At 48.1% G+C, this 16663-nt stretch overlaps 58 non-coding genes across 58 annotated transcripts; 51 read left to right on the forward strand and 7 right to left on the reverse strand.

Annotated features, from left to right (window-relative positions):
- Nucleotides 1–65: 65 nt before the first annotated feature.
- Trnam-cau (transfer RNA methionine (anticodon CAU)) lies at nucleotides 66–138 on the forward strand. Its single transcript has one exon. It is a non-coding gene; the product is annotated as a tRNA-Met (tRNA).
- A 64-nt stretch (nucleotides 139–202) lies between these two features.
- Trnav-cac (transfer RNA valine (anticodon CAC)) lies at nucleotides 203–275 on the reverse strand. Its single transcript has one exon. It is a non-coding gene; the product is annotated as a tRNA-Val (tRNA).
- A 91-nt stretch (nucleotides 276–366) lies between these two features.
- Nucleotides 367–439, forward strand: Trnav-aac (transfer RNA valine (anticodon AAC)). Its single transcript has one exon. It is a non-coding gene; the product is annotated as a tRNA-Val (tRNA).
- Nucleotides 440–496: 57 nt separating this feature from the next.
- Trnam-cau (transfer RNA methionine (anticodon CAU)) lies at nucleotides 497–569 on the forward strand. Its single transcript has one exon. It is a non-coding gene; the product is annotated as a tRNA-Met (tRNA).
- Nucleotides 570–797: 228 nt separating this feature from the next.
- On the forward strand, nucleotides 798–870 carry Trnav-aac (transfer RNA valine (anticodon AAC)). The gene has a single exon. It is a non-coding gene; the product is annotated as a tRNA-Val (tRNA).
- A 40-nt stretch (nucleotides 871–910) lies between these two features.
- Nucleotides 911–982, forward strand: Trnaq-cug (transfer RNA glutamine (anticodon CUG)). The gene has a single exon. It is a non-coding gene; the product is annotated as a tRNA-Gln (tRNA).
- A 131-nt stretch (nucleotides 983–1113) lies between these two features.
- On the forward strand, nucleotides 1114–1186 carry Trnam-cau (transfer RNA methionine (anticodon CAU)). Its single transcript has one exon. It is a non-coding gene; the product is annotated as a tRNA-Met (tRNA).
- Nucleotides 1187–1250: 64 nt separating this feature from the next.
- Trnav-cac (transfer RNA valine (anticodon CAC)) lies at nucleotides 1251–1323 on the reverse strand. Its single transcript has one exon. It is a non-coding gene; the product is annotated as a tRNA-Val (tRNA).
- Nucleotides 1324–1414: 91 nt separating this feature from the next.
- Nucleotides 1415–1487, forward strand: Trnav-aac (transfer RNA valine (anticodon AAC)). The gene has a single exon. It is a non-coding gene; the product is annotated as a tRNA-Val (tRNA).
- Nucleotides 1488–1730: 243 nt separating this feature from the next.
- Trnam-cau (transfer RNA methionine (anticodon CAU)) lies at nucleotides 1731–1803 on the forward strand. Its single transcript has one exon. It is a non-coding gene; the product is annotated as a tRNA-Met (tRNA).
- Nucleotides 1804–2031: 228 nt separating this feature from the next.
- On the forward strand, nucleotides 2032–2104 carry Trnal-aag (transfer RNA leucine (anticodon AAG)). The gene has a single exon. It is a non-coding gene; the product is annotated as a tRNA-Leu (tRNA).
- A 380-nt stretch (nucleotides 2105–2484) lies between these two features.
- Nucleotides 2485–2557, reverse strand: Trnav-cac (transfer RNA valine (anticodon CAC)). The gene has a single exon. It is a non-coding gene; the product is annotated as a tRNA-Val (tRNA).
- Nucleotides 2558–2648: 91 nt separating this feature from the next.
- Trnav-aac (transfer RNA valine (anticodon AAC)) lies at nucleotides 2649–2721 on the forward strand. Its single transcript has one exon. It is a non-coding gene; the product is annotated as a tRNA-Val (tRNA).
- Nucleotides 2722–2964: 243 nt separating this feature from the next.
- Trnam-cau (transfer RNA methionine (anticodon CAU)) lies at nucleotides 2965–3037 on the forward strand. The gene has a single exon. It is a non-coding gene; the product is annotated as a tRNA-Met (tRNA).
- An 80-nt stretch (nucleotides 3038–3117) lies between these two features.
- Nucleotides 3118–3189, forward strand: Trnaq-cug (transfer RNA glutamine (anticodon CUG)). The gene has a single exon. It is a non-coding gene; the product is annotated as a tRNA-Gln (tRNA).
- A 131-nt stretch (nucleotides 3190–3320) lies between these two features.
- Trnam-cau (transfer RNA methionine (anticodon CAU)) lies at nucleotides 3321–3393 on the forward strand. The gene has a single exon. It is a non-coding gene; the product is annotated as a tRNA-Met (tRNA).
- Nucleotides 3394–3457: 64 nt separating this feature from the next.
- Trnav-cac (transfer RNA valine (anticodon CAC)) lies at nucleotides 3458–3530 on the reverse strand. The gene has a single exon. It is a non-coding gene; the product is annotated as a tRNA-Val (tRNA).
- Nucleotides 3531–3621: 91 nt separating this feature from the next.
- On the forward strand, nucleotides 3622–3694 carry Trnav-aac (transfer RNA valine (anticodon AAC)). The gene has a single exon. It is a non-coding gene; the product is annotated as a tRNA-Val (tRNA).
- Nucleotides 3695–4238: 544 nt separating this feature from the next.
- Nucleotides 4239–4311, forward strand: Trnav-aac (transfer RNA valine (anticodon AAC)). Its single transcript has one exon. It is a non-coding gene; the product is annotated as a tRNA-Val (tRNA).
- A 37-nt stretch (nucleotides 4312–4348) lies between these two features.
- Trnaq-cug (transfer RNA glutamine (anticodon CUG)) lies at nucleotides 4349–4420 on the forward strand. The gene has a single exon. It is a non-coding gene; the product is annotated as a tRNA-Gln (tRNA).
- A 131-nt stretch (nucleotides 4421–4551) lies between these two features.
- Nucleotides 4552–4624, forward strand: Trnam-cau (transfer RNA methionine (anticodon CAU)). Its single transcript has one exon. It is a non-coding gene; the product is annotated as a tRNA-Met (tRNA).
- A 64-nt stretch (nucleotides 4625–4688) lies between these two features.
- Trnav-cac (transfer RNA valine (anticodon CAC)) lies at nucleotides 4689–4761 on the reverse strand. The gene has a single exon. It is a non-coding gene; the product is annotated as a tRNA-Val (tRNA).
- A 91-nt stretch (nucleotides 4762–4852) lies between these two features.
- Nucleotides 4853–4925, forward strand: Trnav-aac (transfer RNA valine (anticodon AAC)). The gene has a single exon. It is a non-coding gene; the product is annotated as a tRNA-Val (tRNA).
- Nucleotides 4926–5469: 544 nt separating this feature from the next.
- Nucleotides 5470–5542, forward strand: Trnav-aac (transfer RNA valine (anticodon AAC)). Its single transcript has one exon. It is a non-coding gene; the product is annotated as a tRNA-Val (tRNA).
- Nucleotides 5543–5579: 37 nt separating this feature from the next.
- Nucleotides 5580–5651, forward strand: Trnaq-cug (transfer RNA glutamine (anticodon CUG)). Its single transcript has one exon. It is a non-coding gene; the product is annotated as a tRNA-Gln (tRNA).
- A 432-nt stretch (nucleotides 5652–6083) lies between these two features.
- Trnav-uac (transfer RNA valine (anticodon UAC)) lies at nucleotides 6084–6156 on the forward strand. The gene has a single exon. It is a non-coding gene; the product is annotated as a tRNA-Val (tRNA).
- A 40-nt stretch (nucleotides 6157–6196) lies between these two features.
- On the forward strand, nucleotides 6197–6268 carry Trnaq-cug (transfer RNA glutamine (anticodon CUG)). Its single transcript has one exon. It is a non-coding gene; the product is annotated as a tRNA-Gln (tRNA).
- Nucleotides 6269–6700: 432 nt separating this feature from the next.
- Nucleotides 6701–6773, forward strand: Trnav-uac (transfer RNA valine (anticodon UAC)). Its single transcript has one exon. It is a non-coding gene; the product is annotated as a tRNA-Val (tRNA).
- A 948-nt stretch (nucleotides 6774–7721) lies between these two features.
- Trnav-aac (transfer RNA valine (anticodon AAC)) lies at nucleotides 7722–7794 on the forward strand. Its single transcript has one exon. It is a non-coding gene; the product is annotated as a tRNA-Val (tRNA).
- A 544-nt stretch (nucleotides 7795–8338) lies between these two features.
- On the forward strand, nucleotides 8339–8411 carry Trnav-aac (transfer RNA valine (anticodon AAC)). The gene has a single exon. It is a non-coding gene; the product is annotated as a tRNA-Val (tRNA).
- Nucleotides 8412–8955: 544 nt separating this feature from the next.
- On the forward strand, nucleotides 8956–9028 carry Trnav-aac (transfer RNA valine (anticodon AAC)). Its single transcript has one exon. It is a non-coding gene; the product is annotated as a tRNA-Val (tRNA).
- Nucleotides 9029–9068: 40 nt separating this feature from the next.
- On the forward strand, nucleotides 9069–9140 carry Trnaq-cug (transfer RNA glutamine (anticodon CUG)). The gene has a single exon. It is a non-coding gene; the product is annotated as a tRNA-Gln (tRNA).
- Nucleotides 9141–9271: 131 nt separating this feature from the next.
- On the forward strand, nucleotides 9272–9344 carry Trnam-cau (transfer RNA methionine (anticodon CAU)). Its single transcript has one exon. It is a non-coding gene; the product is annotated as a tRNA-Met (tRNA).
- Nucleotides 9345–9557: 213 nt separating this feature from the next.
- Nucleotides 9558–9630, forward strand: Trnav-aac (transfer RNA valine (anticodon AAC)). The gene has a single exon. It is a non-coding gene; the product is annotated as a tRNA-Val (tRNA).
- Nucleotides 9631–10130: 500 nt separating this feature from the next.
- On the forward strand, nucleotides 10131–10203 carry Trnav-aac (transfer RNA valine (anticodon AAC)). Its single transcript has one exon. It is a non-coding gene; the product is annotated as a tRNA-Val (tRNA).
- Nucleotides 10204–10243: 40 nt separating this feature from the next.
- Nucleotides 10244–10315, forward strand: Trnaq-cug (transfer RNA glutamine (anticodon CUG)). Its single transcript has one exon. It is a non-coding gene; the product is annotated as a tRNA-Gln (tRNA).
- A 432-nt stretch (nucleotides 10316–10747) lies between these two features.
- Trnav-aac (transfer RNA valine (anticodon AAC)) lies at nucleotides 10748–10820 on the forward strand. Its single transcript has one exon. It is a non-coding gene; the product is annotated as a tRNA-Val (tRNA).
- A 243-nt stretch (nucleotides 10821–11063) lies between these two features.
- On the forward strand, nucleotides 11064–11136 carry Trnam-cau (transfer RNA methionine (anticodon CAU)). The gene has a single exon. It is a non-coding gene; the product is annotated as a tRNA-Met (tRNA).
- Nucleotides 11137–11364: 228 nt separating this feature from the next.
- Nucleotides 11365–11437, forward strand: Trnav-aac (transfer RNA valine (anticodon AAC)). The gene has a single exon. It is a non-coding gene; the product is annotated as a tRNA-Val (tRNA).
- A 40-nt stretch (nucleotides 11438–11477) lies between these two features.
- Nucleotides 11478–11549, forward strand: Trnaq-cug (transfer RNA glutamine (anticodon CUG)). The gene has a single exon. It is a non-coding gene; the product is annotated as a tRNA-Gln (tRNA).
- Nucleotides 11550–11817: 268 nt separating this feature from the next.
- Nucleotides 11818–11890, reverse strand: Trnav-cac (transfer RNA valine (anticodon CAC)). Its single transcript has one exon. It is a non-coding gene; the product is annotated as a tRNA-Val (tRNA).
- A 91-nt stretch (nucleotides 11891–11981) lies between these two features.
- On the forward strand, nucleotides 11982–12054 carry Trnav-uac (transfer RNA valine (anticodon UAC)). Its single transcript has one exon. It is a non-coding gene; the product is annotated as a tRNA-Val (tRNA).
- A 40-nt stretch (nucleotides 12055–12094) lies between these two features.
- Trnaq-cug (transfer RNA glutamine (anticodon CUG)) lies at nucleotides 12095–12166 on the forward strand. Its single transcript has one exon. It is a non-coding gene; the product is annotated as a tRNA-Gln (tRNA).
- Nucleotides 12167–12598: 432 nt separating this feature from the next.
- On the forward strand, nucleotides 12599–12671 carry Trnav-aac (transfer RNA valine (anticodon AAC)). Its single transcript has one exon. It is a non-coding gene; the product is annotated as a tRNA-Val (tRNA).
- Nucleotides 12672–13215: 544 nt separating this feature from the next.
- Nucleotides 13216–13288, forward strand: Trnav-aac (transfer RNA valine (anticodon AAC)). The gene has a single exon. It is a non-coding gene; the product is annotated as a tRNA-Val (tRNA).
- Nucleotides 13289–13646: 358 nt separating this feature from the next.
- Nucleotides 13647–13719, forward strand: Trnav-uac (transfer RNA valine (anticodon UAC)). The gene has a single exon. It is a non-coding gene; the product is annotated as a tRNA-Val (tRNA).
- A 40-nt stretch (nucleotides 13720–13759) lies between these two features.
- Nucleotides 13760–13831, forward strand: Trnaq-cug (transfer RNA glutamine (anticodon CUG)). The gene has a single exon. It is a non-coding gene; the product is annotated as a tRNA-Gln (tRNA).
- Nucleotides 13832–13962: 131 nt separating this feature from the next.
- Trnam-cau (transfer RNA methionine (anticodon CAU)) lies at nucleotides 13963–14035 on the forward strand. Its single transcript has one exon. It is a non-coding gene; the product is annotated as a tRNA-Met (tRNA).
- Nucleotides 14036–14263: 228 nt separating this feature from the next.
- Trnav-aac (transfer RNA valine (anticodon AAC)) lies at nucleotides 14264–14336 on the forward strand. Its single transcript has one exon. It is a non-coding gene; the product is annotated as a tRNA-Val (tRNA).
- A 40-nt stretch (nucleotides 14337–14376) lies between these two features.
- On the forward strand, nucleotides 14377–14448 carry Trnaq-cug (transfer RNA glutamine (anticodon CUG)). The gene has a single exon. It is a non-coding gene; the product is annotated as a tRNA-Gln (tRNA).
- A 432-nt stretch (nucleotides 14449–14880) lies between these two features.
- On the forward strand, nucleotides 14881–14953 carry Trnav-uac (transfer RNA valine (anticodon UAC)). Its single transcript has one exon. It is a non-coding gene; the product is annotated as a tRNA-Val (tRNA).
- Nucleotides 14954–14993: 40 nt separating this feature from the next.
- Nucleotides 14994–15065, forward strand: Trnaq-cug (transfer RNA glutamine (anticodon CUG)). Its single transcript has one exon. It is a non-coding gene; the product is annotated as a tRNA-Gln (tRNA).
- A 131-nt stretch (nucleotides 15066–15196) lies between these two features.
- On the forward strand, nucleotides 15197–15269 carry Trnam-cau (transfer RNA methionine (anticodon CAU)). The gene has a single exon. It is a non-coding gene; the product is annotated as a tRNA-Met (tRNA).
- Nucleotides 15270–15497: 228 nt separating this feature from the next.
- Nucleotides 15498–15570, forward strand: Trnav-aac (transfer RNA valine (anticodon AAC)). Its single transcript has one exon. It is a non-coding gene; the product is annotated as a tRNA-Val (tRNA).
- A 40-nt stretch (nucleotides 15571–15610) lies between these two features.
- Trnaq-cug (transfer RNA glutamine (anticodon CUG)) lies at nucleotides 15611–15682 on the forward strand. Its single transcript has one exon. It is a non-coding gene; the product is annotated as a tRNA-Gln (tRNA).
- Nucleotides 15683–15950: 268 nt separating this feature from the next.
- Trnav-cac (transfer RNA valine (anticodon CAC)) lies at nucleotides 15951–16023 on the reverse strand. Its single transcript has one exon. It is a non-coding gene; the product is annotated as a tRNA-Val (tRNA).
- Nucleotides 16024–16114: 91 nt separating this feature from the next.
- On the forward strand, nucleotides 16115–16187 carry Trnav-aac (transfer RNA valine (anticodon AAC)). The gene has a single exon. It is a non-coding gene; the product is annotated as a tRNA-Val (tRNA).
- A 40-nt stretch (nucleotides 16188–16227) lies between these two features.
- On the forward strand, nucleotides 16228–16299 carry Trnaq-cug (transfer RNA glutamine (anticodon CUG)). Its single transcript has one exon. It is a non-coding gene; the product is annotated as a tRNA-Gln (tRNA).
- Nucleotides 16300–16663: the final 364 nt, after the last annotated feature.

Raw genomic sequence — 16663 nt, forward strand, 5'->3', positions numbered from 1 at the left:
AGTCATTTGCAAGAAGACATTGTAATAACAACGTTCTTCTGAAATGCATCGGATTAGCGCACAGTGCCTTGTTAGCGCAGTAGGCAGCGCGTCAGTCTCATAATCTGAAGGTCGTGAGTTCGATCCTCACACAGGGCAAGGTTTTTAAAAGCCGCAGTGAATCAAATGTTTGACGCTTATTACAAAACTAGCAACTCAACAATGATTCCGCCCGGGCTCGAACCGGGGACCTTGCGCGTGTGAAGCGCACGTGATAACCGCTACACTACGGAATCCAATGAATTTTGGAACCTATGACGAAGGAAAGCAATACAAGGCTAAAATAGCTAGAGAAAAAAGCAAAAACATGTCGCTTGTTAGTTGCCAGATTCCGTAGTGTAGTGGTTATCACGTGCGCTTAACACGCGCAAGGTCCCCGGTTCGAGCCCGGGCGGAATCATTGATGTTTCCGCATAATAACAACGTTCTTCTGAAATGAATCGGATTAGGGCACAGTGCCTTGTTAGCGCAGTAGGCAGCGCGTCAGTCTCATAATCTGAAGGTCGTGAGTTCGATCCTCACACAGGGCAAGGCTTTTAAAAGCCGCAGTGAATCAAATGTTTGACGCCTATTACAAAACTAGCAACTCAACAATGATTCCGCCCGGGCTCGAACCGGGGACCTTGCGCGTGTGAAGCGCACGTGATAACTGCTACACTACGGAATCCAATGAATTTTGGAACCGATGACGAAGGAAAGCAATACAAGGCTAAAATAGCTAGAGAAAAAAGCAAAAACATGTCGCTTGTTAGTTGCCAGATTCCGTAGTGTAGTGGTTATCACGTGCGTTTAACACGCGCAAGGTCCCCGGTTCGAGCCCGGGCGGAATCATTGATGTTTCCGCGAAGCGAACCTCGGAAGAGCCTCTGTAGGTTCCATGGTGTAATGGTTAGCACTCAGGACTCTGAATCCTGCGATCCGAGTTCAAGTCTCGGTGGAACCTGTGCCGTTAGTTGTGCCTCGGAAACACCTATTGGGCGTTTGGAAGCAACGGCACTTGAAATATTTTAGTCATTTGCAAGAAGACATTGTAATAACAACGTTCTTCTGAAATGCATCGGATTAGGGCACAGTGCCTTGTTAGCGCAGTAGGCAGCGCGTCAGTCTCATAATCTGAAGGTCGTGAGTTCGATCCTCACACAGGGCAAGGCTTTTAAAAGCCGCAGTGAATCAAATGTTTGACGCCTATTAAAAAACTAGCAACTCAACAATGATTCCGCCCGGGCTCGAACCGGGGACCTTGCGCGTGTGAAGCGCACGTGATAACCGCTACACTACGGAATCCAATGAATTTTGAAACCTATGACGAAGGAAAGCAATGCAAGGCTAAAATAGCTAGAGAAAAAAGCAAAAACATGTCGCTTGTTAGTTGCCAGATTCCGTAGTGTAGTGGTTATCACGTGCGCTTAACACGCGCAAGGTCCCCGGTTCGAGCCCGGGCGGAATCATTGATGTTTCCGCGAAGCGAACCTCGGAAGACCCTCTGTAGGTTCCATGGTGTAATGGTTAGCACTCAGGACTCTGAATCCTGTGATCCTAGTTCAAGTCTCGGTGGAACCTGTGCCGTTAGTTGTGGCTCGGAAGCACCTATTGGGCGTTTGGAAGCAACGGCACTTGAAATATTTTAGTCATTTGCAAGAAGACATTGTAATAACAACGTTCTTCTGAAATGCATCGGATTAGGGCACAGTGCCTTGTTAGCGCAGTGGGCAGCGCGTCAGTCTCATAATCTGAAGGTCGTGAGTTCGATCCTCACACAGGGCAAGGCTTTTAAAAGCCGCAGTGAATCAAATGTTTGACGCCTATTACAAAACTAGCAACTCAACAATGATTCCGCCCGGGCTCGAACCGGGGACCTTGCGCGTGTGAAGCTCACGTGATAACCGCTACACTACGGAATCCAATGAATTTTGGAACCTATGACGAAGGAAAGCAATACAAGGCTAAAATAGCTAGAGAAAAAAGCAAAAACATGTCGCTTGTTAGTTGCCAGATTCCGTAGTGTAGTGGTTATCACGTGCGCTTAAGACGCGCAAGGTCCCCGGTTCGAGCCCGGGCGGAATCATTGATGTTTCGGCGAAGCGAACCTCGGAATAGCCTCTGTAGGTTCCTTGGTGTAATGGTTAGCACTCAGGAATCTGAATCCTGCGATCCGAGTTCAAGTCTCGGTGGAACCTGTGCCGTTAGTTGTGCCTCGGAAGCACCTATTGTGCGTTTGGAAGCAACGGCACTTCAAATATTTTAGTCATTTGCAAGAAGACATTGTAATAACAACGTTCTTCTGAAATGCATCGGATTAGGGCACAGTGCCTTGTTAGCGCAGTAGGCAGCGCGTCAGTCTCATAATCTGAAGGTCGTGACTTCGATCCTCACACAGGGCAAGGCTTTTAAAAGCCGCAGTGAATCAAATGTTTGACGCCTATTACAAAACTAGCAACTCAACAATGATTCCGCCCGGGCTCGAACCGGGGACCTTGCGCGTGTGAAGCGCACGTGATAACCGCTACACTACGGAATCCAATGAATTTTGGAACCTATGACAAAGGAAAGCAATACAAGGCTAAAATAGCTAGAGAAAAAAGCAAAAACATGTCGCTTGTTAGTTGCCAGATTCCGTAGTGTAGTGGTTATCACGTGCGCTTAACACGCGCAAGGTCCCCGGTTCGAGCCCGGGCGGAATCATTGATGTTTCAGCGAAGCAAACCTCGGAAGAGCCTCTGTAGGTTCCATAGTGTAATGGTTAGCACTCAGGACTCTGAATCCTGCGATCCTAGTTCAAGTCTCGGTGGAACCTGTGCCGTTAGTTGTGCCTCGGAAGCACCTATTGGGTGTTTGGAAGCAACGGCACTTTAAATATTTTAGTCATTTGCAAGAAGACATTGTAATAACAACGTTCATCTGAAATGCATCGGATTAGGGCACAGTGCCTTGTTAGCGCAGTAGGCAGCGCGTCAGTCTCATAATCTGAAGGTCGTGAGTTCGATCCTCACACAGGGCAAGGCTTTTAAAAGCCGCAGTGAATCAAATGTTTGACGCCATTGATGTTTCCGCGAAGCGAACCTCGGAAGAGCCTCTGTAGGTTCCATGGTGTAATGGTTAGCACTCAGGACTCTGAATCCTGCGATCCGAGTTCAAGTCTCGGTGGAACCTGTGCCGTTAGTTGTGCCTCGGAAGCACCTATTGGGCGTTTGGAAGCAACGGCACTTCAAATATTTTAGTCATTTGCAAGAAGACATTGTAATAACAACGTTCTTCTGAAATGCATCGGATTAGGGCACAGTGCCTTGTTAGCGCAGTAGGCAGCGCGTCAGTCTCATAATCTGAAGGTCGTGAGTTCGATCCTCACACAGGGCAAGGCTTTTAAAAGCCGCAGTGAATCAAATGTTTGACGCCTATTACAAAACTAGCAACTCAACAATGATTCCGCCCGGGCTCGAACCGGGGACCTTGCGCGTGTGAAGCGCACGTGATAACCGCTACACTACGGAATCCAATGAATTTTGGAACCTATGACGAAGGAAAGCAATACAAGGCTAAAATAGCTAGAGAAAAAAGCAAAAACATGTCGCTTGTTAGTTGCCAGATTCCGTAGTGTAGTGGTTATCACGTGCGCTTAACACGCGCAAGGTCCCCGGTTCGAGCCCGGGCGGAATCATTGATGTTTCGGCGAAGCGAACCTCGGAAGAGCCTCTGTAGGTTCCTTGGTGTAATGGTTAGCACTCAGGACTCTGAATCCTGCGATCCGAGTTCAAGTCTCGGTGGAACCTGTGCCGTTAGTTGTGCCTCGGAAGCACCTATTGGGCGTTTGGAAGCAACGGCACGTCAAATATTTTAGTCATTTGCAAGAAAACATTGTAATAACAACGTTCTTCGGAAATGCATCGGATTAGGGCACAGTGCCTTGTTAGCGCAGTAGTCAGCGCGTCAGTGTCATAATCTGAAGGTCGTGAGTTCGATCCTCACGCAGGGCAAGGCTTTTAAAAGCCGCAGTGAATCAAATGTTTGACGCCTATTACAAAACTAGCAACTCAACAATGATTCCGCCCGGGCTCGAACCGGGGACCTTGTGCGTGTGAAGCGCACGTGATAACTGCTACAATACAGAATCCAATGAATTTTGGAACCTATGACGAAGGAAAGCAATACAAGGCTAAAATAGCTAGAGAAAAAAGCAAAAACATGTCGCTTGTTAGTTGCCAGATTCCGTAGTGTAGTGGTTATCACGTGCGCTTAACACGCGCAAGGTCCCCGGTTCGAGCCCGGGCGGAATCATTGATGTTTCCGCGAAGCAAACCTCGGAAGAGCCTCAGGTTCCATGGTGTAATGGTTAGCACTCAGGACTCTGAATCCTGCGATCCGAGTTCAAGTCTCGGTGGAACCTGTGCCGTTAGTTGTGCCTCGGAAGAACCTATTGGGCGTTTGGAAGCAACGGCACTTCAAATATTTTAGTCATTTGCAAGAAGACATTGTAATAACAACGTTCTTCTGAAATGCATCGGATTAGGGCACAGTGCCTTGTTAGCGCAGTAGGCAGCGCGTCAGTCTCATAATCTGAAGGTCGTGAGTTCGATCCTCACACAGGGCAAGGCTTTTAAAAGCCGCAGTGAATCAAATGTTTGACGCCTATTACAAAACTAGCAACTCAACAATGATTCCGCCCGGGCTCGAACCGGGGACCTTGCGCGTGTGAAGCGCACGTGATAACCGCTACACTACGGAATCCAATGAATTTTGGAACCTATGACGAAGGAAAGCAATACAAGGCTAAAATAGCTAGAGAAAAAAGCAAAAACATGTCGCTTGTTAGTTGCCAGATTCCGTAGTGTAGTGGTTATCACGTGCGCTTAACACGCGCAAGGTCCCCGGTTCGAGCCCGGGCGGAATCATTGATGTTTCGGCGAAGCGAACCTCGGAAGAGCCTCTGTAGGTTCCTTGGTGTAATGGTTAGCACTCAGGACTCTGAATCCTGCGATCCGAGTTCAAGTCTCGGTGGAACCTGTGCCGTTAGTTGTGCCTCGGAAGCACCTATTGGGCGTTTGGAAGCAACGGCACGTCAAATATTTTAGTCATTTGCAAGAAAACATTGTAATAACAACGTTCTTCGGAAATGCATCGGATTAGGGCACAGTGCCTTGTTAGCGCAGTAGTCAGCGCGTCAGTGTCATAATCTGAAGGTCGTGAGTTCGATCCTCACACAGGGCAAGGCTTTTAAAAGCCGCAGTGAATCAAATGTTTGACGCCTATTACAAAACTAGCAACTCAACAATGATTCCGCCCGGGCTCGAACCGGGGACCTTGTGCGTGTGAAGCGCACGTGATAACTGCTACAATACAGAATCCAATGAATTTTGGAACCTATGACGAAGGAAAGCAATACAAGGCTAAAATAGCTAGAGAAAAAAGCAAAAACATGTCGCTTGTTAGTTGCCAGATTCCGTAGTGTAGTGGTTATCACGTGCGCTTAACACGCGCAAGGTCCCCGGTTCGAGCCCGGGCGGAATCATTGATGTTTCCGCGAAGCAAACCTCGGAAGAGCCTCAGGTTCCATGGTGTAATGGTTAGCACTCAGGACTCTGAATCCTGCGATCCGAGTTCAAGTCTCGGTGGAACCTGTGCCGTTAGTTGTGCCTCGGAAGAACCTATTGGGCGTTTGGAAGCAACGGCACTTCAAATATTTTAGTCATTTGCAAGAAGACATTGTAATAACAACGTTCTTCTGAAATGCATCGGATTAGGGCACAGTGCCTTGTTAGCGCAGTAGGCAGCGCGTCAATCTCATAATCTGAAGGTCGTGACTTCGATCCTCACACAGGGCAAGGCTTTTAAAAGCCGCAGTGAATCAAATGTTTGACGCCTATTACAAAACTAGCAACTCAACAATGATTCCGCCCGGGCTCGAACCGGGGACCTTGCGCGTGTGAAGCGCACGTTATAACCGCTACACTACGGAATCCAATGAATTTTGGAACCTATGACGAAGGAAAGCAATACAAGGCTAAAATAGCTAGAGAAAAAAGCAAAAACATGTCGCTTGTTAGATGCCAGATTCCGTAGTGTAGTGGTTATCACGTGCGCTTTACACGTGCAAGGTCCCCGATTCGAGCCCGGGCGGAATCATTGATGTTTCCGCGAAGCGAACCTCGGAAGAGCCTCTGTAGGTTCCATGGTGTAATGGTTAGCACTCAGGACTCTGAATCCTGCGATCCGAGTTCAAGTCTCGGTGGAACCTGTGCCGTTATTTGTGCCTCGGAAGCACCTATTGGGCGTTTGGAAGCAACGGCACTTCAAATATTTTAGTCATTTGCAAGAAGACATTGTAATAACAACGTTCTTCTGAAATGCATCGGATTAGGGCACAGTGCCTTGTTAGCGCAGTAGGCAGCTCGTCAGTCTCATAATTTGAAGGTTGTGAGTTCGATCCTCACACAGGGCAAGGCTTTTAAAAGCCGCAGTGAATCAAATGTTTGACGCCTATTACAAAACTAGCAACTCAACAATGATTCCGCCCGGGCTCGAACCGGGGACCTTGCGCGTGTGAAGCGCAAGTGATAACCGCTACACTAAGGAATCCAATGAATTTTGGAACCTATGACGAAGGAAAGCAATACAAGGCTAAAATAGCTAGAGAAAAAAGCAAAAACATGTCGCTTGTTAGTTGCCAGATTCCGTAGTGTAGTGGTTATCACGTGCGCTTTACACGCGCAAGGTCCCCGGTTCGAGCACGGGCGGAATCATTGATGTTTCCGCGAAGCGAAACTCGGAAGCGCCTCTGTAGATTCCATGGTGTAATGGTTAGCACTCAGGACTCTGAATCCTGCGATCCGAGTTCAAGTCTCGGTGGAACCTGTGCCGTTATTTGTGCCTCGGAAGCACCTATTGCGCGTTTGGAAGCAACGGCACTTCAAATATTTTAGTCATTTGCAAGAAGACATTGTAATAACAACGTTCTTCTGAAATGCATCGGATTAGGGCACAGTGCCTTGTTAGCGCAGTAGGCAGCGCGTCACTCTCATAATCTGAAGGTCGTGAGTTCGATCCTCACACAGGGCAAGGCTTTTAAAAGCCGCAGTGAATCAAATGTGGTTATCACGTGCGCTTAACACGCGCAAGGTCCCCGGTTCGAGCCCGGGCGGAATCATTGATGTTTCCGCGAAGCGAACCTCGGAAGAGCCTCTGTAGGTTCCATAGTTTAATGGATAGCACTCAGGACTCTGAATCCTGCGATCCGAGTTCAAGTCTCGGTGGAACCTGTGCCGTTAGTTGTGCCTCGGAAGCACCTATTGGGCGTTTGGAAGCAACGGCACTTGAAATATTTTAGTCATTTGCAAGAAGACATTGTAATAACAACGTTCTTCTGAAATGCATCGGATTAGCGCACAGTGCCTTGTTAGCGCAGTAGGCAGCGCGTCACTGTCATAATCTGAAGGTCGTGAGTTCGATCCTCACACAGGGCAAGGCTTTTAAAAGCCGCAGTGAATCAAATGTTTGACGCTTATTACAAAACTAGCAACTTAACAATGATTCCGCCCGTGCTCGAATCGGGGACCTTGCGCGTGTGAAGCGCACGTGACAACCAATACACTACGGAATCCAATGAATTTTGGAACCTATGACAAAGGAAAGCAATACAAGGCTAAAATAGCTAGAGAAAAAAGCAAAAACATGTCGCTTGTTAGTTGCCAGATTCCGTAGTGTAGTGGTTATCACGTGCGCTTAACACGCGCAAGGTCCCCGGTTCGAGCCCGGGCGGAATCATTGATGTTTCCGTGAAGCAAAACTCGGAAGAGCCTCTGTAGGTTTCATAGTGTAATGGTTAGCACTCAGGACTCTGAATCCTGCGATCCTAGTTCAAGTCTCGGTGGAACCTGTGCCGTTAGTTGTGCCTCGGAAGCACCTATTGGGTGTTTGGAAGCAACGGCACTTGAAATATTTTTGTCATTTGCAAGAAGACATTGTAATAACAACGTTCATCTGAAATGCATCGGATTAGGGCACAGTGCCTTGTTAGCGCAGTAGGCAGCGCGTCAGTTTCATAATCTGAAGGTCGTGAGTTCGATCCTCACACAGGGCAAGGCTTTTAAAAGCCGCAGTGAATCAAATGTTTGACGCCTATTACAAAACTAGCAACTCAACAATGATTCCGCCCGGGCTCGAACCGGGGACCTTGCGCGTGTGAAGCGCACGTGATAACCGCTACACTAATGAATCCAATGAATTTTGGAACCTACGACGAAGGAAAGCAATACAAGGCTAAAATAGCTAGAGAAAAAAGCAAAAACATGTCGCTTGTTAGTTGCCAGATTCCGTAGTGTAGTGGTTATCACGTGCGCTTAACACGCGCAAGGTCCCCGGTTCGAGCCCGGGCGGAATCATTGATGTTTCCGCGAAGCGAACCTAGGAAGAGCCTCTGCAGGTTCCTTGGTGTAATGGTTAGCACTCAGGACTCTGAATCCTGCGATCCGAGTTCAAGTCTCGGTGGAACCTGTGCCGTTAGTTGTGCCTCAGAAGCACCTATTGGGCGTTTGGAAGCAACGGCACTTGAAATATTTTAGTCATTTGCAAGAAGACATTGTAATAACAACGTTCTTCTGAAATGTATCGGATTAGGGCACAGTGCCTTGTTAGCGCAGTAGGCAGCACGTCAGTCTCATAATCTGAAGGTCGTGAGTTCGATCCTCACACTGGGCAAGGCTTTTAAAAGCCGCAGTGAATCAAATGTTTGACGCCTATTACAAAACTAGCAACTCAACAATGATTCCGCCCGGGCTCGAATCGCGGACCTTGCGCGTGTGAAGCGCACGTGATAACCGCTACACTACGGAATCCAAAGAATTTTGGAACCGATGACGAAGGAAAGAAATACAAGGCTAAAATAGCTAGAGAAAAAAGCAAAAACATGTCGCTTGTTAGTTGCCAGATTCCGTAGTGTAGTGGTTATCACGTGCGCTTAACACGCGCAAGTTCCCCGGTTCGAGCCCGGGCGGAATCATTGATGTTTCCGCGAAGCGAACCTCGGAAGAGCCTCTGTAGGTTCCATGGTGTAATGGTTAGCACTCAGGACTCTGAATCCTGCGATCCGAGTTCAAGTCTCGGTGGAACCTGTGCCGTTAGTTGTGCCTCGGAAGCACCTATTGGGCGTTTGGAAGCAACGGCACTTCAACTATTTCAGTCATTTGCAAGAAGACATTGCAATAACAACGTTCTTCTGAAATGTATCGGATTAGGGCACAGTGCCTTGTTAGCGCAGTAGGCAGCGCGTCAGTCTCATAATCTGAAGGTCGTGAGTTCGATCCTCACACAGGGCAAGGCTTTTAAAAGCCGCAGTGAATCAAATGTTTGACGCCTATTACAAAACTAGCAACTCAACAATGATTCCGCCCGGGCTCGAACCGGGGACCTTGCGCGTGTGAAGCGCACGTGATAACCGTTACACTACTTGGAACCTATGACGAAGGAAAGCAATACAAGGCTAAAATAGCTAGAGAAAAAAGCAAAAACATGTCGCTTGTTAGTTTCCAGATTCCGTAGTGTAGTGGTTATCACGTGCGCTTAACACGCGCAAGTTCCCCGGTTCGAGCCCGGGCGGAATCATTGATGTTTCCGCGAAGCGAACCTCGGAAGAGCCTCTGTAGGTTCCATGGTGTAATGGTTAGCACTCAGGACTCTGAATCCTGTGCCGTTAGTTGTGCCTCGGAAGCACCTATTGGGCGTTTGGAAGCAACGGCACTTCAACTATTTCAGTCATTTGCAAGAAGACATTGCAATAACAACGTTCTTCCTGAAATGCATCGGATTGGGGCACAGTGCCTTGTTAGCGCAGTAGGCAGCGCGTCAGTCTCATAATCTGAAGGTCGTGAGTTCGTACTTCACACAGGGCAAGGCTTTTAAAAGCCGCAGTGAATCAAATGTTTGACGCCTATTACAAAACTAGCAACTCAACAATAATTCCGCCCGGGCTGGAACCGGGGACCTTGCGCGTGTGAAGCGCACGTGATAACCGCTACACTACTTGGAACCTATGACGAAGGAAAGCAATACAAGGCTAAAATAGCTAGAGAAAAAAGCAAAAACATGTCGCTTGTTAGTTGCCAGATTCCGTAGTGTAGTGGTTATCACGTGCGCTTAACACGCGCAAGGTCCCCGGTTCGAGCCCGGGCGGAATCATTGATGTTTCCGCGAAGCGAACCTCGGAAGAGCCTCTGTAGGTTCCATGGTGTAATGGTTAGCACTCAGGACTCTGAATCCTGCGATCCGAGTTCAAGTCTCGGTGGAACCTGTGCCGTTAGTTGTGCCTCGGAAGCACCTATTGGGCGTTTGGAAGCAACGGCACTTGAAATATTTTAGTCATTTGCAAGAAGACATTGTAATAACAACGTTCTTCTGAAATGCATCGGATTGGGGCACAGTGCCTTGTTAGCGCAGTAGGCAGCGCGTCAGTCTCATAATCTGAAGGTCGTGAGTTCAATCCTCACACAGGGCAAGGCTTTTAAAAGCCGCAGTGAATCAAATGTTTGACGCCTATTACAAAACAAGCAACTCAACAATGATTCCGCCCGGGCTGGAACCGGGGACCTTGTGCGTGTGAAGCGCGCGTGATAACCGCTACACTACGGAATCCAATGAATTTTGGAACCTATGACGAAGGAAAGCAATACAAGGCTAAAATAGCTAGAGAAAAAAGCAAAAACATGTCGCTTGTTAGTTGTCAGATTCCGTAGTGTAGTGGTTATCACGTGCGCTTAACACGCGCAAGGTCCCCGGTTCGAGCCCGGGCGGAATCATTGATGTTTCCGCGAAGCGAACCTCGGAAGAGGCTCTGTAGGTTCCATGGTGTAATGGTTAGCACTCAGGACTCTAAATCCTGCGATCCGAGTTCAAGGCTCGGTGGAACCTGTGCCGTTAGTTGTGCCTCGGAAGCACCTATTGGGCGTTTGGAAGCAACGGCACTTGAAATATTTTAGTCATTTGCAAGAAGACATTGTAATAACAACGTTCTTCCGAAATGCATCGGATTAGGGCACAGTGCCTTGTTAGCGCAGTAGGCAGCGCGTCAGTCTCATAATCTGAAGGTCGTGAGTTCGATCCTCACACAGGGCAAGGCTTTTAAAAGCCGCAGTGAATCAAATGTTTGACGCCTATTACAAAACTAGCAACTCAACAATGATTCCGCCCGGGCTCGAACCAGGGACCTTGCGCGTGTGAAGCGCACGTGATAACCGCTAGACTACGGAATCCAATGAATTTTGGAACCTATGACGAAGAAAAGCAATACAAGGCTAAAATAGCTAGAGAAAAAAGCAAAAACATGTCGCTTGTTAGTTCCCAGATTCCGTAGTGTAGTGGTTATCACGTGCGCTTAACACGCACAAGGTCCCCGGTTCGAGCCCGGGCGGAATCATTGATGTTTCCGCGAAGCGAACCTCGGAAGAGCCTCTGTAGGTTCCATGGTGTAATGGTTAGCACTCAGGACTCTGAATCCTGCGATCCGAGTTCAAGTCTCGGTGGAACCTGTGCCGTTAGTTGTGCTTCGGAAGCACCTATTGGGCGTTTGGAAGCAACGGCACTTCAAATATTTTAGTCATTTGCAAGAAGACATTGTAATAACAACGTTCTTCTGAAATGCATCGCATTAGGGCACAGTGCCTTGTTAGCGCAGTAGGCAGCGCGTCAGTTTCATAATCTGAAGGTCGTGAGTTCGATCCTCTCACAGGGCAAGGCTTTTAAAAGCCGCAGTGAATCAAATGTTTGACGCCTATTACAAAACTAGCAACTCAACAATGATTCCGCCCGGGCTCGAACCGGGGACCTTGCGCGTGTGAAGCGCACGTGATAACCGCTACACTACGGAATCCAATGAATTTTGGAACCTATGACGAAGAAAAGCAATACAAGGGTAAAATAGCTAGAGAAAAAAGCAAAAACATGTCGCTTGTTAGTTCCCAGATTCCGTAGTGTAGTGGTTATCACGTGCGCTTTACACGCGCAAGGTCCCCGGTTCGAGCCCGGGCGGAATCATTGATGTTTCCGCGAAGCGAACCTCGGAAGAGCCTCTGTAGGTTCCATGGTGTAATGGTTAGCACTCAGGACTCTGAATCCTGCGATCCGAGTTCAAGTCTCGGTGGAACCTGTGCCGTTAGTTGTGCCTCGGAAGCACCTATTGGGCGTTTGGAAGCAACGGCACTTGAAATATTTTAGTCATTTGCAAGAAGACATTGTAATAACAACGTTCTTCTGAAATACATCGGATTAGGGCACAGTGCCTTGTTAGCGCAGTAGGCAGCGCGTCAGTCTCATAATCTGAAGGTCGAGAGTTCGATCCTCACACAGGGCAAGGCTTTTAAAAGCCGCAGTGAATCAAATGTTTGACGCCTATTACAAAACTAGCAACTCAACAATAATTCCGCCCGGGCTGGAACCGGGGACCTTGCGCGTGTGAAGCGCACGTGATAACCGCTACACTACGGAATCCAATGAATTTTGGAACCTATGACGAAGGAAAGCAATACAAGGCTAAAATAGCTAGAGAAAAAAGCAAAAACATGTCGCTTGTTAGTTGTCAGATTCCGTAGTGTAGTGGTTATCACGTGCGCTTAACTCGCGCAAGGTCCCCGGTTCGAGCCCGGGCGGAACCATTGATGTTTCCGCGAAGCGAACCTCGGAAGAGCCTCTGTACGTTCCATGGTGTAATGGTTAGCACTCAGGACTCTGAATCCTGTGATCCGAGTTCAAGTCTCGGTGGAACCTGTGCCGTTAGTTGTGCCTCAGAAGCACCTATTGGGCGTTTGGAAACAACGGCACTTGAAATATTTTAGTCATTTGCAAGAAAACATTGTAATAACAACGTTCTTCTGAAATGCATCCGATTAGGGCACAGTACCTTGTTAGCGCAGTAGGCAACGCGTCAGTCTCATAATCTGAAGGTCGTGAGTTCGATCCTCACACAGGGCAAGGCTTTTAAAAGCCGCAGTGAATCAAATGTTTGACGCCTATTACAAAACTAGCAACTCAACAATGACTCCGCCCGGGCTCAAACCGGGGAACTTGCGCGTGTGAAGCGCACGTGATAACCGCTACACTACGGAATCCAATAAATTTTGGAACCTATGACGAAGAAAAGCAATACAAGGCTAAAATAGCTAGAGAAAAAAGCAAAAACATGTCGCTTGTTAGTTGCCAGATTCCGTAGTGTAGTGGTTATCACGTGCGCTCAACACGCGCAAGGTCCCCGGTTCGAACCCGGGCGGAATCATTGATGTTTCCGCGTAATAACAACGTTCTTCTGAAATGCATCGGATTAGGGCACAGTGCCTTGTTAGCGCAGTAGGGAGCGCGGCAGTCTCATAATCTGAAGGTCGTGAGTTCGATCCTCACACAGGGCAAGGCTTTTAAAAGCCGCAGTGAATCAAATGTTTGACGCCTATTACAAAACTAGCAACTCAACAATGATACTGCCCGGGCTCGAACCGGGGACCTTGCGCGTGTGAAGCGCACGTGATAACCGCTACACTACGGAATCCAATGAATTTTGGAACCTATGACGAAGGAAAGCAATACAAGGCTAAAATAGCTAGAGAAAAAAGCAAAAACATGTCGCTTGTTAGTTGCCAGATTCCGTAGTGTAGTGGTTATCACGTGCGCTTTACACGCGCAAGGTCCCCGGTTCGAGCCCGGGCGGAATCATTGATGTTTCCGCGAAGCGAACCTCGGAAGAGCCTCTGTAGGTTCCATGGTGTAATGGTTAGCACTCAGGACTCTGAATCCTGCGATCCGAGTTCAAGTCTCGGTGGAACCTGTGCCGTTATTTGTGCCTCGGAAGCACCTATTGGGCGTTTGGAAGCAACGGCACTTGAAATATTTTAGTCATTTGCAAGAAGACATTGTAATAACAACGTTCTTCTGAAATGCATCGGATTAGGGCACAGTGCCTTGTTAGCGCAGTAGGCAGCGCGTCAGTCTCATAAACTGAAGGTCGTGAGTTCGATCCTCACACAGGGCAAGGCTTTTAAAAGCCGCAGTGAATCAAATGTTTGACGCCTATTACAAACCTAGCAACTCAACAATGATTCCGCCCGGGCTCGAACCGGGGACCTTGCGCGTGTGAAGCGCACGTGACAACCGCTACACTACGGAATCCAATGAATTTTGGAACCTATGACAAAGGAAAGCAATACAAGGCTAAAATAGCTAGAGAAAAAAGCAAAAACATGTCGCTTGTTAGTTGCCAGATTCCGTAGTGTAGTGGTTATCACGTGCGCTTAACACGCGCAAGGTCCCCGGTTCGAGCCCGGGCGGAATCATTGATGTTTCCGCGAAGCGAACCTCGGAAGAGCCTCTGTAGGTTTCATAGTGTAATGGTTAGCACTCAGGACTCTGAATCCTGCGATCCGAGTTCAAGTCTCGGTGGAACCTGTGCCGTTAGTTGTGCCTCGGAGGCACCTTATGGGTGTTTGGAAGCAACTGCACTTGAAATATTTTTGTCATTTGCAAGAAGACATTGTAATAACAACGTTCATCTGAAATGCATCGGATTAGGGCACAGTGCCTTGTTAGCGCAGTAGGCAGCGCGTCAGTTTCATAATCTGAAGGTCGTGAGTTCGATCCTCACACAGGGCAAGGCTTTTAAAAGCCGCAGTGAATCAAATGTTTGACGCCTATTACAAAACTAGCAACTCAACAATGATTCCGCCCGGGCTCGAACCGGGGACCTTGCGCGTGTGAAGCGCACGTGATAACCGCTACAATACGGACTCCAATGAATTTTGGAACCTATGACGAAGGAAAGCAATACAAGGCTAAAATAGCTAGAGAAAAAAGCAAAAACATGTCGCTTGTTAGTTGCCAGATTCCGTAGTGTAGTGGTTATCACGTGCGCTTTACACGCGCAAGGTCCCCGGTTCGAGCCCGGGCGGAATCATTGATGTTTCCGCGAAGCGAACCTCGGAAGAGCCTCTGTAGGTTCCATGGTGTAATGGTTAGCACTCAGGACTCTGAATCCTGCGATCCGAGTTCAAGTCTCGGTGGAACCTGTGCCGTTATTTGTGCCTCGGAAGCACCTATTGGGAGTTTGGAAGCAACGGCACTTGAAATATTTTAGTCATTTGCAAGAAGACATTGTAATAACAACGTTCTTCTGAAATGCATCGGATTAGGGCACAGTGCCTTGTTAGCGCAGTAGGCAGCGCGTCAGTCTCATAATCTGAAGGTCGTGAGTTCGATCCTCACACAGGGCAAGGCTTTTAAAAGCCGCAGTGAATCAAATGTTTGACGCCTATTAAATAACTAGCACCTCAACAATGATTCCGCCCGGGCTCGAACCAGGGACCTTGCTCGTGTGAAGCGCACGTGATAACCGCTACACTACGGAATCCAATGAATTTTGGAACCTATGACGAAGGAAAGCAATACAAGGCTAAAATAGCTAGAGAAAAAAGCAAAAACATGTCGCTTGTTAGTTGCCAGATTCCGTAGTGTAGTGGTTATCACGTGCGCTTAACACGCGCAAGGTCCCCGGTTCGAGCCCGGGCGGAATCATTGATGTTTCCGCGAAGCGAACCTCGGAAGAGCCTCTGTAGGTTCCATGGTGTAATGGTTAGCACTCAGGACTCTGAATCCTGCGATCCGAGTTCAAGTCTCGGTGGAACCTGTGCCGTTAGTTGTGCCTCGGAAGCACCTATTGGGCGTTTGGAAGCAACGGCACTTCAAATATTTTAGTCATTTGCAAGAAGACATTGTAATAACAACGTTCTTCTGAAATGCATCGGATTGGGGCACAGTGCCTTGTTAGCGCAGTAGGCAGCGCCTCAGTCTCATAATCTGAAGGTCGTGAGTTCGATCCTCTCACAGGGCAAGGCTTTTAAAAGCCGCAGTGAATCAAATGTTTGACGCCTATTACAAAACTAGCAACTCAACAATGATTCCGCCCGGGCTCGAACCAGGGACCTTGCGCGTGTGAAGCGCACGTGATAACCGCTACACTACGGAATCCAATGAATTTTGGAACCTATGACGAAGGAAAGCAATACAAGGCTAAAATAGCTAGAGAAAAAAGCAAAAGCATGTCGCTTGTTAGTTGTCAGATTCCGTAGTGTAGTGGTTATCACGTGCGCTTAACACGCGCAAGGTCCCCGGTTCGAGCCCGGGCGTTATCATTGATGTTTCCGCGAAGCGAACCTCGGGAGAGCCTCTGTAGGTTCCATGGTGTAATGGTTAGCACTCAGGACTCTGAATCTTGCGATCCGAGTTCAAGTCTCGGTGGAACCTGTGCCGTTAGTTGTGCCTCGGAAGCACCTATTGGGCGTTTGGAAGCAACGGCACTTGAAATATTTTAGTCATTTGCAAGAAGACATTGTAATAACAACGTTCTTCTGAAATGCATCGGATTAGGGCACAGTGCCTTGTTAGCGCAGTAGGTAGCGCGTCAGTCTCATAATCTGAAGGTCGTGAGTTCGATCCTCACAGAGGGCAAGGCTTATAAAAGCCGCAGTGAATCAAATGTTTGACGCCTATTACAAAACTAGCAACTCAACAATGACTCCGCCCGGGCTCGAACCGGGGACCTTGCGCGAGTGAAGCGCACGTGATAACCGCTACACTACGGAATCCAATGAATTTTGGAACCTGTGAC

The sequence above is a fragment of the Hydractinia symbiolongicarpus genome, chromosome 7 (genome assembly GCF_029227915.1).
Source record: "Hydractinia symbiolongicarpus strain clone_291-10 chromosome 7, HSymV2.1, whole genome shotgun sequence".
NCBI classification, from domain to species: domain Eukaryota; kingdom Metazoa; phylum Cnidaria; class Hydrozoa; order Anthoathecata; family Hydractiniidae; genus Hydractinia; species Hydractinia symbiolongicarpus.